At 50.0% G+C, this 9,513-nt stretch overlaps 1 long non-coding RNA gene across 1 annotated transcript; it reads left to right on the forward strand.

The window, feature by feature from the left end:
- The first annotated feature begins 499 nt into the window (after window positions 1-499).
- On the forward strand, window positions 500-8,159 carry LOC138688623 (uncharacterized). The gene is made up of 3 exons (XR_011327515.1): window positions 500-602; window positions 1,190-1,284; window positions 7,517-8,159. It is a non-coding gene; the product is annotated as an uncharacterized lncRNA (long non-coding RNA).
- The last annotated feature ends 1,354 nt before the right edge of the window (window positions 8,160-9,513 follow it).

Below are 9,513 nucleotides of genomic sequence, written 5' to 3' on the forward strand. Positions count from 1 at the left end.
GGGACCGCGCATGCGCCGGAGGGGTCAGAGCAGCGAGCGAACGCCGGGCTGCCCCACGCGCAGGACGGCGCATGCGCCCGGGAGCCGCGTCCGCACGGCTGGTCGGGGAGCGGGCGCAGCGGGAAGCCCGCGGAAAACCACACGAAACCGGTAACGCTCCTGCGTCTGACCTTGTCGGACTCCGGGGGCCGCGGCGGCAGCGAGAACTACGCCGCGCCCGAGAGCCACGCTGCCGCCCGGCCGCCGAGTCCGCGAAAACTACAGCTCCCGGCATGCCCCGGGAGGCAGCCTGCCCTGCTGCCTGGCCCCGAGGGGACGCCGCTTCCGTTTCCGCCCACCCCCACGCCGGCGCAGCCGCAGTTCCCGCCGAGACCCCAGCGCCGCTCCGGGCAGCTCCGGCGCGCTTTCGCCGCCCGGCTCCGGCACGGCGCGGCACCCCCCGCCCGGCTCCGGCTCCGGGCAGCGCCCGCCGCCGCCGCCGCTTCGGCACGGCACGGCGCGGCCCCGCTACCGCTCCGTGCGTCCGACACGGTCCCCGCCGTCCCCCTCGGGGCTTTCCCCGGAACCCGCCGGCCGACTGCGCAGCCCCGCCACGGGGCCCGGTGAGCACGCGCTCACGTGCTCACAGCCGCATTGTGAGCGCCCCCCCCCCCCCGCGCGCACGTGATCACAGCCGCCCTGTGAGCACCCCCCCCCCCCGCGCGCGCGCACGTGCTCCCAGCCGCCCTGTGAGCCCCCAGGGCCCCCGGCCTCGGCACAGGCGGCCCCCACCCCCCCCGGGCCACCCCCGCCCCCCCCGGGCCACCCCCGCCTCCGACGTTCGCGGTCCGAGGGGCAGCCGCACCCCGGCCTCCGCTCCGCTCCTGCCTGGGCTCCCACCGGCCCCGCCCCGGCCCCTCCCCCGGCAGCCCCCCCTGGCCAGGGAGGGGCCGTCCCCATCAGCCTCACTGCCCGCACCTGCGGCTCCTCCAGCCCCGGCCCGCAGCTGTGGTACCCAAATCCGGAACAAAACTCCTCGACACCAATGTGAACTTAAGCAGCAGGCACTTCCTTGATTGAATGAAAGATGTCAAGAGTCAGCTGATTGGGAAGAGCTGTTAACTGGGGTCAAAATACAGATTTTAATACCCCTCTGATTTTAGTTCTAAGACTTGGCCATTGCCAGGTATCATCTTTTCCATTTACCCAGGTCCACCAGCGAGGCCACAAGGGAGATTTCTTCCAGAGAGAGGATAGAGTTATTAAGTCTAAAGTCCACGAGTTGCCTTTCTCCTTCATGAAAAGGTGAGTGGATCATATATCATCACTAGTCACCCAAACAGTTAAGCCTGAACTTTTCACCTGTCCTTTAATACAGTCAACTCCAAGCGAAATTTTTTCCGTTTGGTCCCGAAGAGGGGACCAAAGATCATGTCAAATATTATTATGCTTTCTGCAAATACATCCCCATCTTAGAGCTTTAGCTACTAGAGAAAGTCTTTGGAGTTTGGGGTCAGAAGAGCTGCAAGTATAAGCCTTCATTCAGCTCTGTTTAGGATCTGTGATTTTTCTCTGGTTGTCTAAACCAGTCTAAATTTCCATAGATGGTCCCGACTCTGGGTGGCTCTAACAAGGATCCTGGAACTCCAGTAAATTCTAGACATCGTTTTATAGTTTCAATATGATCCCAAGTTCCTTTTTGCACTTGTCTCTACGGTTTTGGCAACTGACAGCCCCAAGGGGTGCTTGTACAAGTTTCTCCCGAAGGGCGATTAAATGAATTCTTTTGTCCATGAGGTGGATGGTTTGGTAATGTTATAATTCACAACGCTATAATTCCTTCTTTCAAATTCAAAAAAAATAATTGCCTTTTAAATCCATCCCATTTAATTTGCTAAAATGATTCTCATTGTTCTGCATCTTTTCTCAAGTTTTGGTTAAATTCAATGTCAGTATTCTCCACGGAACTAGATTTTCATCTGACTTTGGAATCGGAAGGCAGGCTTGTTACTGAGGTTAAATTTTGTGTCTTTACAAAACTTTGAATCAGTTACAAAACTAGATTTTTTTTTTTTAAATCCAAATTACAAAAACGGTTAATCTCAAGATTAATAGCTCAAACAATAATTGTTTCATTTTGTTTATCTCATGTTTAGAACCCCTCAAAAAAAATGCATACGCCCTCTAAACACACAAAAAGATTATTGCCCTCGACAATATTCCTAATAGCAACCCCAATATTATCAACTTTACACAGCTGTTTTCCCAAACAGATAACGTGAAACTTACTTATAGATTTTCAGTTTTAAAGGGCCAGTTTCTTTAGACTTCCGGTTTCTTGTTGGTGCTTTCTTTATTCTTGAATAATGAAGCCAAGGTTCTTCTCCCAGACCTTTACTGCTATAAGGGTTGTTAAAATGACTCGATACGGTCCTTTCCACTTCTCAGTGATTTTATATATATTTAGTCTCCTGGTCGGAAGGGATGCGCTGCTACGTCCAGTTCTAAGGGTCCAGCTGTGGAGACATACTGACAAAGTTCTTGAAAAGAATTGCTTAAAGAAATCATAACACCTTTTAAAAACATATCTCCAAAGGCACTCAAGATACTCAGAACGTAGGACTCTTGATACGGTCTTTCATACAACATTTCATAATGACTTAAATTTTCTTTCTCTTCTGGCTATACTCTGATTCTTAATAGAGCCATGGGTAATGCTTTAACCCATGTGAGGAGTGAGGTTTCCTGACAAATTTTACTCGACTGTTGCTTAAGGGTATAGTTCATTCTCTCTCTCTCTCTCTCCCCCCCCCCCCCCCCTGCCCCCCCACTTGCTTGTGGTCTATATGGGGTGTGATAGTCTCAATCTATAGATAATACTTTGCTCAACTTGTCTCACAATCTTTGCTATAAAATGAGGGCCATTGTCAGATGACATTCCTACAGGCACCCCATATTTTGGTATTATCTCTTTGAGCAAGACTTTGAGTACTTCCCTTGCTTTGTTGGTGCGACAAGGGAAAGCCTCGGGCCACCCAGTAAAGATATCAACTAAAACTAGGATATATCCTTCTTTTCAAGGCAATTCTATACAATCAATTTGCTAATATTCTCCTAAAAAATTTCCTTATTTCATAATCCCAAAGATGATCTTATTACTGATTCGGGGATATTTTTATATATAAATTTCACATCCGCTTCTAATTGTTTAAACAATCTTTGTCATATTTCACTTTCTGTTCCCCAATATACTTTGTGATGTTCAGCTCGGCCAATTTCTCTTATTATTGTGGGTGGGACTATTATTTGACCTGTCGGTGTTACAGCCTATCCTGTTCCATTTTGTTAGCCTGCAATCTAATAATTAATTCTTCATCTTTTTCGTTATAATTCGGAGTTTCTTTAGGCAATTTTGTACTTTTCTCTGGAACTAGTGCTAGGATGCCTTTTTCCGCAGCCTCTTTAGCAGCTTTATCAGCCAGTCGGTTACCTGCGTTAGGACCGGTCTTACCTAACTGATGTGCTTTACAGTGCATTATCGTGACTGCTGTTGGTTTTGGAATGGTTTCTAACAATTTCGGTATTTGTTCTGCGTGCTGAGTGGTGGTTCCTTGTGCAGATAACGGTCCTCTTTCTCTCCGTATCGCTCCATGTGCACGTACTACTCCAGAAGCATACTTCTGAGTCTGTCCAAGTGTTGACTCGCTTTCCTTGACTTAGTTCCAGAGCTCGAATAAGAGCTATCAGTTCAGCCTTTTGGGCAGATATCGTCGAAGGCAAAGTTGGCAACGCAATTACCTCCTCGGTAGTTATTGTCTATCTTGATAAACGTTTTCCTTCACAGATGGAACCGCTTCCGTCGGCATATAGTTCCCAATCTGTTTCTTCTAGCGGCACATCTCAGAGGTCCAGTCAGCTGGAGTAAACTCTTTCGATTGTCTGCAAGCAGTCACGTTCCAGTTCTCCTTTAACTTGATCAGTTGTTGAAAATGCAACAGGGTTAACGGTGGTAGTAGTTTTTAGGTAAACATCACCTCGTTCCAGCAACGCCACTTGGTATTTCAGCATTCTGCTAGGGGATAACCAATGCCCCCCTTTCTGTTTTAGCACAACAGTTATCATATGGGAAACGTACAGTAATCCTTTGTCCTCTAATCCTTTGTCCTCAGGTGAACTTACGAGCTTCCTGGATCAGTAGCACAGTTGCAGCGACGGCTCTCGGACGACCAGAGCATCCCAGACTCACATTACCTAATTGCTTCGAGAAGTAGGCCACAGCTCGCCCACTTGGCCCTAAATATTGGGCCAGGATACCCAGAGCTATACCTCTTCTTTCACGAGCAAAAAGTTCAAGTGTCTTTGTGAGATCTGGCAGGCCTAGGGCTGGCACCCCTATTACAGCCTGTTTCCATTCTTGGAAAGTAGCTTTCTCGGCATCGGTCCAATCCGTTGTTTGAGGTTTTGAGCTGCTCCTATAAAGGTCGGGCCAGCAAGCCACAATTTATAATCTACAGGTGACACCACTCAACCATTCCCGGAAATGCTCGTCATTCATTTTTTTAGTCTTAGGTTCGGGGAGACGACAAATTGCCTCTTTTCTCTCAGTTCCCAATTGTCTCTGTCCTTTTAGGATTTTAAAACTCAAATAAGTTTCTTCTTTCTGGGTTATTTGGTTTTTTTCTTTTGACACTCGATATCCACTGATTCCCCAAAAGTTCAAAAAGTTAATAGTTAACTTTGTGCATTGTTCTTCCGTCTCAGCTACAATTAACAGATCATCCATATATTTCAGCAAGATTTCTTGATTATTTTCTTTCTTCCAAATCACTAATTCTCGTGCCAATTGATTTCCAAACACGGTAAGACTATTCTTAAGGCCTTGAGGCAAGACTGTCCACATATATTGTGTTTTTCTCCCAGTCTCAGGATTTTCCCATTCCAAAGCAAAAACCTCTTGACTATTGGGATCCAAGGGAATACGGAAAAAGGCATCTTTTCCGTCTAACACTGTGAACCATTCTTGTTTCTCCGTTAGGGTTGTTAACAAAGTATAAGGATTTGCTACTACCGGATGAATATCTTGTACTATTTGATTTATTGCTCTGAGGAGGTCTTGAACTAATCTATCATCTTTTTCATTAGCCTTTTAACAGGCAAGATCAGGGTGTTATATCTGGATTCACATTCTATTAACAATTTGTATCTTAAAAATTTTTGTATTACCATTACTAACCCTTTCCGACTTTCCGGTTTTAGGGGGTATCGTTTAATTCTTACCGGATTCGATCCTGGCTTTAAATCAACTCTCACAGGTTCTGCTTTTTGGATTTACCAGGAACTTCCCAGTCCAGATGATTGGAATTACAGCATTATACTTTGACTGGTATAATCTTCTGCTGTCGGTAACCGTCCTGTTAACAACAAAGCCACTGCTTCGATACGTTTAGTTTCTGGAATTAAAGTTTTAATCTCTCCACTTTTAAATTTAATTTCTGCCTCTAAGTTCTCAAATAGATCTCTCCTTAACAGGATTTTAGGAGAATTTGGCACAGACAAAAACTGCTGAGTGACCCGTTGCTTTCCTAATGTCATTGTTAAAGATTTAAAGAAGGGTCTAGTTTCTCGTTCACTTGTTGCACCGACACCACCAATTTCTTCAAAACTTAACTCTCCCTCTAAGGTATTTAAAACTGAAAAGGTGACCCTAGTGTCAATTCAAATTCAATTTTCTGTTCTCCCAGTTTAGCTGTAACCAGAGGTTGTGCTGGGAGACTCGCCTCCGGTCCCCGTCAGATACGTTCACTTAAAAAGAACAAATCTACATATGGCACTTTATTCCATTTACTCTCTCTCCTACAAAACAACAGGAACTGCAATATAGTATTGTAACTCAAAGTTCTGTTTGTTTACCATTTTTCCTGCAATTCACCCCAATGTGCCAATAAACGTCCCAACGGTGATGTTTTTGGTAACTTTTCATCAGCAGTTCTATTTCCTGCACTCTTATTCTTAAACAATTTTGCTAATGCCATTATACTTATATACATTCAAATACCAAATACCAAAGAAATGCAAATGACAATTGTCCCAAATAATACACAAAGTCCAACCCAGCAGTAGCTTTCGCTTACGACTTACCGGCAGACGCCTAGGCTTCCGCTGCAGACGGGTACCCTCCAAGCCCCAACCCTGCGAAGCTTTCGCCGCGCCTCACGGGCGGGCTTTCCAAACCAATTCCAAAGAAGCAGCGCCTTACCTTTTTTCCAGGGAACGCTGCGAGGAGCTTTGCGAGTCGAGGGTGATGGTTCTCCCCGAGAATACCTCGGTGCCGGCCGGAGTTCGATCGACGCTCGATCTCATCCAGTCTCACTCGCAAGGTCCCATCTGGGTCGCCAAAACCACTACCGAAATCCGGAATAAAACTCCTTAACACCAACGTGAAGTTAAGAAGCAGGCACTTTGTTTATCGCAGCGCTGGGGACACGGGGGATCGCTCCTCCAAAGGCGTGTCCCGCTTAGTATCAAAATCCATCAGTTTTTACAGACTTTTCTTGTCAGGTCATTGTTACCTAAGCTCCTTCCGTAAAAATGCATACTCTGCTCGTTCTTAAATTTAACCTTTATAATGATCGGTCCTTTGATTATATAACCTTATCAATATTCTTACTTAAAAACAATCATTGGTCAGTTACACTTAGCTCTGCTGACTGGAATCTTCGATACTCAAATCGAGATGGGAAGGGTAAGGGGGTTTCCAAGCAGCAAACTGGTGTCCACGACGGTTTCCTTAGTTTCCTGAAACAGAACGTAGAAAAACCCGTAACTTCCTGGTGAGGTTTCTAGGGTTAGCTATTTCAAACTTTAACAATATTAAGGTTCCTAGAGTCACGCGAACACAGTTCCTAAAGTTTCTATGGCTACGTTTCAAACTTAACGATCCTATACGTTATGCTTCACAATTTTACTTCTTAATCAAACCTAACTCTTCTATGGGATTAAATTTTGATTTCTTTACCAGAATATTTGCAACAGCTGGAGCCCAGCAGGAACGGGGGGGGGGGGCGCGGCCCGACCCCCCCCAGCGCCTCACCTCCTCCTCCCCTGGGCTCCCTCACGGCCCCTCGCCTCGTGCAAAGGGAGCGCAAACGCAGCCCGGAGGGCAAAGGGGACGGGCGGCCAGCGTTTATTCAGTCAGTCGCGTGCCTATCGAGTCCTGCCAGCGAGTCTGCTCCGGGTCTCGGGGCGCCCCCCGGCGCTCCCTCTGCCCCTCGGACACCTCTGATAGCCTATTTCCATACATTCTGTATAGCACGTCTAAATATTGGGATGGTTTTAATATTTTGTACCAGCTGTGGAAACTGGTTTGCTGCTAGGTGACTGCAAAAGTGAGATTTGGTAAATAATTATTAGAAATCTTATACTAACACTACAATTGAAACAATAGACAAAAGTATAGCCAAGCAATTAACTAGCAGAGGTAGGTACTCCTAAGTTTTGCAGTTCTTTGCTCTTATGACTAGATGTTCCTGTACGCTAGATGAGAACAATGCTGAAACTGACCACATGTGATTGAAACTGCGTTAAGCTTCAAGATCAAAGAACAAGGACAAGAATAAAGACTTCAGGGACAGCCAGCAAGAACTTCCAATGGGTCGCTGGTTGCAAAAGCAGCCCTTCGTCTCAAATGGATCCTTCATTGCGCGTGATCGGATGTAGGCAGTACTACGATAATCGGTTGCCATCGTTTTTACGTATATGTATACTAATCTGATTAACATGCAATTAGTTATTCTGTATAACCTGTTTGTGCTAAAGCTGTGGCATGCACGCTAGGTGCAACTATCCCCTGTGTATCCAGCGCTGCAATGAAGAATGCCTGCTTTCTAAAACTCCAAAACGAGTCTTAGGGAGTTTCTTCGACCGGCTTTTCAGTATCAGGGGTACAAGGGAGGAAAGGAGAAAAAAAAAAAAAAAAAAAAAGGCAGCGGTGTGGGAAAGAGGGGGGACCAGGGGAGGGCCAGGGAGGGACCAGAACGCAGAAGAGGGGAGACAGGGCCCCGAGGGCCCGGGGCTCACCACAGCTCTTGTTCTTGGCACTGCCAGGAGAATTTGCCAGTTCAGACGCTTCTTTCTGCTCCTCTCCCGCTCCCTCCTCTTCTGTAACTCCGGCGGCGCGGCCGTCCTCCCCCTAGGAGAACACGCGTCTCATAGGTCTTGCAGGACGAGGCCTCCTAGGCACGGAGCCTCGCTCGCTCGCACGCTACGTGGCCGTACCGCGCCGTCGGTGCTGCGTACGGACCCTGCGGTGCAGCTCGGCGGTCTGACCTGCTGCGGACTACGAAGAGGGATCCTTCCACGCGCGGAGAGGCAGGCTCTCTCTTGCCTGCAGCGGGGGGCAGCTGCTGGCCGGCCAGCCTTCCATTTCTTCTTCTCTACCTTTCTGTGGCCTCTCCAGCTTCAGCCGCAGCAGCGCCTGCCCGCAGCCGGTCAGCGCCCCGCCTGTCCCTTTGTGCTCCCGCGCCGCGAGGAGAGGGAGGCCAGGCAGAGAGCCCGTGCAAGCTTTCCTTGCCGGCGGCGTTTCCTCACCGGGAGGAAGCAAGGAGCGCGGCGGCGCCTCCCGCCGGTGCCGCACTGCCGTTACCGTCGGACGGCACGTGCAGGACAGCGGCAGCCCCGCGCCCTCGCAGCCTCCGAGCTGCAGTACCGAACATTGGCCGCGAGGTGGCAGCGGCGAGCGCTTGGCACAAGGCCCCAGCGCGCATGGGCGGCAGCCCAGCTGCAGTACCGAAGTCTGTTCAATAGGTGGCGGAAGAGAGCGCTGGCGAAACGCGCCGCCACCGCGCATGCGCGGCTCCGAGCTGCTGAACGGCGTTTTGGTTGCTAGGCAACAGCAGGAGGGCGGCAAAAGGCGCCACCGCGCATGCGCGGCTCCAGAACGCCAGGGCCGCGTTTTGGTTGCCAGGCGACAGCAGGAGCGCCGTAAACCGCGCCGCCGCGCATGCGCGGTTGCCGAGGCGCCGTGTCGCGCTTTGGTTGCCAGGCAACAGTGGCCAGTGTCGTAAACGCGCCAACGCACATGCGCGGTTGCCGAGCTGCCGTAACGCGTTTTGGTTGCCTAGCAACAGGAGGAGCGCCGTAAACCGGGCCGCCGCGCATGCGCTGTTGGGGAGGCGCCGTGTCGCGCTTTGGTTGCCGGGCAACAGCGGGCAGCGCCGTAAAAGGCGCAGCGCGCATGCGCCCTTGCCGAGCTGCCGTAAAGCGGTTTGGTTGCCGAGCAACAGAAGGCGCGCCGTAAACCGCGCCGTCGCGCATGCGCTGTTGGGGAGGCCCCGTGTCGCGCTTTGGTTGCCGGGCAACAGCGGCCAGCGCCGTAAAAGGCGCAGCGCGCATGCGCTCTTGCCGAGCTGCCGTAACGGGTTTTGGTTGCTTGGCAACAGCGGGAGCGCCGTAAAGCGCGCCGCCGCCGCGCATGCGCCCTTGCCGATGCGCCGTGTCGTGCTTTGGTGGCCCGGCAACAGCGGCGAGCGCCGTCAA

The sequence above is a fragment of the Haliaeetus albicilla genome, chromosome 2, assembly GCF_947461875.1.
Source record: "Haliaeetus albicilla chromosome 2, bHalAlb1.1, whole genome shotgun sequence".
Classification (NCBI taxonomy): domain Eukaryota; kingdom Metazoa; phylum Chordata; class Aves; order Accipitriformes; family Accipitridae; genus Haliaeetus; species Haliaeetus albicilla.